The following is a 7959-nucleotide window of genomic DNA, read 5'->3' on the forward strand; positions in this document are numbered from 1 at the left end:
GAATGTATATATGTTGCTTATGCATTATTGGGTTCTTAGCTATTAACTTATGATAAAGCTTGAAAGGCATGCAAGAGAATTTTAATGAGATTATAGGTTGAGAGATAATTCTCCCTTAAAGCCATGTGATGCCCATTCAATTGCTATTTAGAGTTTGTAATGTCATGTTTAATCTAATGGTATATTCAAGTGTCTATATGCCAATTTAGGTAACCTAATTTAGTCCTTAGGTTAAGTCAGTGTAGATTAGGTTGCATTCTTTAATTTTTAAAGAAGTTTTATGTTAATGTTAACCCTAGTATTAATTTTTTATGATAGCATTTGATACTTGTGAACGTACCCTGAGGTCGGAGGCTTAACAGAAAGTAGCTGAGACAAGTAGAAAAGTACTACAAAACTCTTGTATTTATTTCATAAATATGTTATAAGATGGTATACTTGCCATGTATGATTATGAATGTTAAATTCATACTATTTATGATGATGATAATGTTATGCTAGATTCCTTGGCCAATGTGATTTTCCATGCTATGGTTATGATATTTATCCATATGGCTTTGAATGTTTATGAAAAGTATATCATGCTTTAACTACTTGAGTTATATAGTTCACTACTAAGATTCCCCCAAATCTCACCCTCGTGGACTAACCTTTCAAGCACTAATAGGACTAATAAAGGAAATATTAAGGTGTAAGTTGGGTAGCTTGCAATCAGATAGAAGTTTACTATTGGCTAAGTTTAAATGTAATAGGAGGACACTTAGTTCACCTATCCTTTAGACACTTAGTTGCCATATATGTTATGGTGTAAAGATGTTATGATATTTATTGATGACTGTATCTATACACATATAAGTACACTATAATGTTATAAGAGAATAAAGGTGCATGGTGAGAGAAAGAGTGTAAGAGACTGTGCTAAATTAAGAAAGAAATAAATAAGAAAGATAAGGATGAAAATCTCACTAAGACTCAAAAAACATGATTAAGAGTAAAAAAAGATTTCTTTTAAAAATTTATCCTAAGCTAGTTAGTGATTGATTTTCCTTGTCTATCTTCCCTATATGTGCCATGCTTCAAAGGATGTAAAGAAGAGTTCTAATTAATCCACCAATAGAAGGGTATGATTTTAAAGAGCAAATAACCAAGAAGTTTTTTTGAAGTGTTTTACTATGCATGCTTGTAAGTTCTCTTTGAGTAACGTCCTACTGTTTAATGGCATGCTTAGAGTATAAAAGGTAACATGTTGTCATGCTAATGGACTAAGACATTATTTTCATTATAGAGTTATTTTTAGGCTAAGTTGTAGTGATTTGGATATTGTTAGGCCATGTAGACATGTTCTTGATCTTGTAGTAGCTAATTTGCACTTATAGTTCATAAGTGGAAGTGGTTTTTGGCTGGCCCTATCGCCCTTCTAACTTGAAGGGCTGAGGTAACTAGGGTTTAATTCTTGTTGTAACATATGTATGTAATAGATAGTTTTCACATATGTGAGTTTCTAGTGATATTTATTGATCATAATTCCTCTTTTTTTGGTATGAAACCACTAATACTTAATTCATATGAGTTTATGATAATTCTATGAATAAGGTTTAAAGAAATTATTTTTCAATTATATATATACATTTTAAAATAATTCTGAGAAGTATGAATTAGTGTATTAAAGTTGTTTGAATTCAAAGAATGACTTAGACAAAGTGGTTTATTTTGTCTGTTGGAGTTTAATATGGGAATCATATTTTGATGAATGGTTTTGTACACCCTCCCTATTATTTATGAGATACACTTAGGAAGTGTCATATCCCTTATTATATAATTGATGATGAATTTTATCCTATTGGGTAAATGATGAATGAATATTGATTACAGTTGATGGTATATTATGTTTTTAGATTATTATTATTATTATTATTAATTCTTGTCTTGATTTTAAGGGGTGTTAAGGCCTTACCAAAGATCACCTTACTCAAAGTTAGACTATGGACTCTCCTACTAATCAAATTATTGTAGAGTGTGCAACATCCTAAATTTTTTAATCTCGAGATTAGTGGTTAATTGAGGGTAAAGTAATAATTAGTGTGGAATTAGACATTCCGATGATTACTTGATGATTTGACTTATTGGTGTGTTGTGTGAATAGATACGAGTGAGAGGAGTGTGTTTTGGGTCAAAACAAGTACACCTGGTGAGAATAAATCTCATGTGCCACACGCTGTAGCTTGTGTTACATGCGCCATAACGTATAGACTAAAAAATCACTTCTTAAGTCATGAAATCTAGTAATTTTAGAAGTAAAAATTTAGAAATACATGAGAAAAGGATAGGAGAAGGGCTAAGAAGCTAGAGCAAGCTATTTTCAAGCCATTAGGATGTACTTCTAATCAATAACTTATTAGGTAAGCTATGTATAACTTATTCTACACAAATTTCTCTAAAAATAAGTTATAGTGAAATTGAATTGGTAGAATTTGAGGGGTTTTATGCTTACCCAATAGCAATAAAAAGGTTCTTAAAAGGTAAATTAAAGCTTTATGATTGGTTTATAGCTAAACGGTAGAGCTTTGAACTCGTAGGCTCAATTTGACCCTTAGAGAGAGAAAGTTTAGGGTAAAAATTGTGTTTGAGTGAAATAATACCAGCTGAGGTAATGTAAAGTAGTAATTGGATAGTGATGGACCTAGAATGGATAAATGGAAAATAATTTACGGATGAATATAGCCCTAAGTAGTAAATGAGATTTTCGTCAAAATGGACCAAATGATTAAAATGTGCCAAATGTGTTCAAATTGGCATATTAGATGTGTGAGTAGAGAAAGGAAGCTTGATATAAGCTGTTGTGGTAGTTGAAATCCATGAGTAACCTTTTTAGTGACAGAAGGGTTGAGGTAATTGAATAACTTCTTTTGTTTGACTATTTATTATAACTGTATGTTAGTATGCTATGTAGTATATGAACTTGTTTTGGATCAATCATGATTTATAGCATTGTGTGAATGTTGCATGAGAAATATTTTGATTGAATAAAAGCATTGAAATGGGTGTTTTCAAATGGTATGTTAATATGTATATACTATATGTAAGAAAATATGTAAAATGGTAAATGGGAGCTTTAAATAATTTAGAAAGCATGATCATAGGGGTAGGAGTTCACTCGAGTGGAAAGGTGATGATAAAGACCATATGGCAAAGTTTCCTTAGTACTCGATAGGGTGCGATATTGGAAACAATTTGCCTTAGTGCCTTGTAAGGTGCGGTGCTGGAGAAGATCTTCTTAATACCTAATGAGGTGTGGTGTTAGATATGTAAGACTCCTTATTGTCTTTATGATATGGTCTTGGAGTCGACGACACCTCATTTATTGTGTTAGGGGAAACCATAGTTCATATATGCGTTAGAACATTTTTGGCCGGGTGATTTTACTACTGCAAGTGAGCTCAAGGCTAATGAGAGTGTACATTGGTCTAAGACAAGCCTATGGTTTTGTGTCAGGGAGATTTGGAGGTTCGTTCAGTAGTGATCATGCTATATGATACTGTGAGTTGTTATGAGATGCTGTAGAATGTTATGTGAAAGTGGGGAATGAATATGTGGTATAAATAAGAATGGAAACGTGATATGTGATATAAATGCTATTGTAATGAGATTGAAATGGTATACTATGCTTTACTTTCATATTGTTGTATGTAATAGTCAATAGGAGTAAGTTATTTTGTTACTGAGATTTGTATCTCACCCTCGTGGTTGCATGTTTACAGGATTGGAAAGTGATCAGGGAAAGGGAAGAGAGTTTGGGCCATCTTGAGTTGTAAAAGCCATGTAAACTTGAAGTTGTGTAATAAACTGAACTAAGAATTTGTGTTTGTGTGTGTAAATGAGTTGCCATAGGATTGCATGCATGACTTGAGTAGTTATTTTATGAAATCATAGCCCAATTGTATATATATGTGATGAAATGAATCAAGGGGATATGATTTGGTTTTGTATGTGTTGAAGTTGTTGATTGTTAATGAATCTTAAGCCCAAGTGAGAAATTATGATGAAATGAGTAATTTAAGGCCAAGATTGAGTAATACATGTGTTGTAATATGAATGAATATGAATGTGATTAGAGAAAAGGTTAAGTAGGCCAAGTTATGCCTAGTTATGGCAGTTTGTCCAAGTTTGTGAAAAGTGAAAATTGACCTTAGAAGGGTCAAATTTTGATATATGCATATGATTGTGATAAATTATGGTCAATCAAGTATATTAGGTCTTTTTAGACTTGATTCAAGGCTTTGGTGGTCTAATGAGGGAAAGGGATCAATTTGAGTGCTTGGGTGTGCAAATTTATCAAAAAGAAGAGACTTTTTGCACCTAGATATCTAAATTTTGATCAGACCATTAGATTGTGTCCAAACTTATCTTATTAGCTAGCTTACAAGCTAAACTTCGTGTGGGTGCTTGAATCATTCCGATTGGATGGCATATGAGAAAATGGCACACGCTAGAAGTTCATCATTTTTGTTGTCAAAATGATAGTAGAAATTCAAATAGGTATGCCACAGCGCATGGTGACACATGTCATGGCGCACGACACAGAATAGGCTAAGCTTGTGGCTCTGTGCCATATGATGCAATGCATGTACTACAGGCCGCGGTGCACAGACTAATTCTCAACTTGATATTTGTGATGAAAATGTATGCAATTGAGATGAGGATGCTCATGGGTTGTGTCCACTATGCATTATTAGATAAATATATAATTTGCTTTCGCTGTGTATTATGGTATATTATGATTTTGGGATGGTTTTATAAAATAATTTTTTGGCCAAAGCTTTTCAAATATATCCTTTGATTTGTGTTTGGTGTTTGTGATGTGGTGATCCTAGTAATCTTCTTCAAAATTTAGAGGATTTAAGAGGAGGTTACAGGGTGTCATATGTAGCTAACGCTACATACATACTCCTAGAGGGGTATCATTGCTTGAGACAAAACCAGACCTAACTCTCGTTAGAGTTAGTGTCATAGCTGAACAACATTGGTCCTACCCATGTGTTGTCCATGCCACATGGACTTATATACACACTTTTCAATCTTAAGGTCAACTCCCACCTATTCCATTATATATACACACATGGACTTATATACCTATGTGATAGAACGCATTTGTTACCTACTTTTATTTATTAATTAGGACCCTTTTATTAATGATTTATCACCTTCAAGTGCACACATTACATTAGATTTGGAATTTTGCCTAAGTTTCTAGGTTCAGTGCACTAGGGGTATTTTGGTCCAAAAATTAAAATTTTGAGAAAATGTACATGAAAAATTAACCAAGTGCATTTTATGTCCAATTGATGAGTGGTGAAATTGTATTTTTAAAATTCATTTTAGTTTGGGAGTAATTAAATAAAAAAGTCAATATTTTTTTAAGTGTCTTAGTTTGACCTAGTTTTCGGTTTGCCTTTGTGTGAAAATTTTTATATAATTTTGTGCAGCTTGAAAATTGGTTAATTTAATAAATTCTTCCTTCTAATTATGAATTTAATTTTAGACATTAATGAAATTTTATTATATCACATGCCATTTAATTGAATTATGTGATTTATGTGACATAGGTGGCATGTGACTTGTGTATCAATTGGGCAATTGAAGTCAACACTCCTTGAGGTCAATGGCTAAGCATTTGCACGTGATTCATGCTATTTTTGGGATATTAAATTAGGTTAAATGATGTGGATGACACATGAGAAATTACACACACATTGGAATCATCTACAAACCAATAGGAGGTTGCCACCTTGCAAGTATGACAAGGCTCCCACTTCCATTTTAATATCTTTTCTTATTTTTTAATGAAGCCTTTATCTGATGAGAAACAAGGGGAAGCATACTATTTACCCCCTCAAATCAAATCAATCATCATCTCATTCATCTTCTACATTTTCTCTCTCTTATTCTTGGTGTTCCTCATTTTCTCCTCCTTCTCTCTACAATATAGCACGTTCAATCACCATTTCTCCCTCTTTTCACCATCAAATCCACTCAATTCTTTCACCATTCTTCTCCTCTCTCAAGGCCGAGCCAACCCCAAGCAACTAGAAGGAGATTTGAAGTTTAATCCATCAAGAAGCATGATGTATGTGCCACAGCCTAGTTGTGTTCATGGAGGGAGCAAAGTGGTCGTGATGTTTTCTAGCTAGAGTCTCCATGAAATTCTAAGGGAGAGTTGATGGAAGAAGAGTTTTGAAGTCTTCACTTGGCTAAGCTCAACTATTTCTTCATCTTGTTTCAATTCCATTAGAATATAATGACTATTGTTGATTGTGGTTTAATTTGACTTTAGTTACATGGTTGTTTGTAATTTGTAATGTTGAAACAAGATTGTCGAGTTGAATTTCATGACCTATGTGCTGTTGGAATTTCGTCCACTCTATGAATTTACATGATAATATGTGATTTCAATGAGTGAATGTGTTATATTAGCCTAGCATGTAATTGTGTGGTGAATACTTGATGAGTTGCTTGAGTTTTCATAGTTTTGAACTTAGGTACAGCTTTGGGCAGTGGCATTTGGGAATGAATTTTAGCTAAGCACTTAGTTTTAGAGCTAAGCTAGTAAGGTTATCTAAGGGGCTTGTAATAACACTTAAGAAATTGAATTAGTGAAGCTAGGATACTTGAGATAGTTGTCTTAAGTAAATGTATTTTTTAGCCAAGGAAGAGGAGTTGAGTAAGCTGCCATAATTAATTAAAGGCTAGGAATCTTTCATTAATAACACCTTAGGGTTCCTACTTAAATTGAGAAGCCACTTCTTTCAAAATTAGGATTAGTTTTCTAGCTTAACTCACTAGATAATTAGATTAGCAATTAGTTAATCAACCTCAAACTTTAGGTGATTTATTTTACTAGATAACTTTTAAATTAGATTTAAAATCATTCCTTAGAAGATGACCTAGGGTTAGCCCTATATTGCAATAGGGTTAGCTTTAGTTTAATTTTAAAGGCAAATGACAATCCCTATCAAAATTTTGGCGCTGTTGCTGGGGAATCATTTAGGTTTAATTTTTTTAAGTTGTTTAGTGCTTAATTTACATTTTTAGTGTTTCTAGAAAATTTTTTAAGAAAATCATAAAATTTTTGTTTGTGTTTTTCTTAGTGTTTTTGTGTTTTTTGAGTCTTTTTGTTCTATTTTGGAAAAAAATAAAAAAAAAACTAGTGTAATTTTCATTGGTTTGGTGTAGAGCTGAAAATACTCTGTTTTCAGTGTCTCTATCTGAAATTAAAAAATTAACTGGGAACGATTCAAAGGTAATTTGAACTTGAAATTTTTTTCATTTGAAATCTCTATATCTCAGCTTCATTTTAAAATTATTTTGGTCAATTTTGGACGTGGCAAGTGTCCTGTGTAAATTTTGAAAGCTAACAAGGTCTAGGAAGCTTTTACAGAGGACTCCCAAAACCCTATTTCAACTTTGTTTGGCATATGTCCCTCTCTATGTATCCAAATTGATTGATTTCAGTCTCATTCTTCTTATTATTATATTAGATTTGTTTCTTGTGCTTAGGATTTTCTTCAAATTTTCTATTTTCTTATTTGAAAGTTTGTTGGAAGCTCTAAAGGTCTTCTAGATGAAATCTTGTTTCTCTAAAACTGTGGACCAAATTGTGAAAAATTATGGCAATGATTGGGAAGGATTTGTGATCTGATATTTTTATATAATTTTCCTATATATCTCTTGTGTCTCTCATAAAATTTTCAGGGGAATTTCTCATATGGATTGGGTGCTAAAAAATTCACAATTTCACTATCTCCAGAAAGCTTATTGTGCGAATTTTAGAATTGCCAAAGCTTCTTAATTGAGTATTTCTAACTCTCTTTCTACTTGTTTGATGTTGTTTTTGATTTTTTTTTTCATTTTGATTTTCGTTGAGTCTAATAGAAAAAGAAAAAGAAAATTCTCTTGATTTGT

This window comes from Prosopis cineraria, unplaced genomic scaffold (assembly GCF_029017545.1).
Source record: "Prosopis cineraria cultivar Desert tree isolate PC_DT_omini unplaced genomic scaffold, ASM2901754v1 PC1, whole genome shotgun sequence".
Lineage (NCBI taxonomy): Eukaryota > Viridiplantae > Streptophyta > Magnoliopsida > Fabales > Fabaceae > Prosopis > Prosopis cineraria.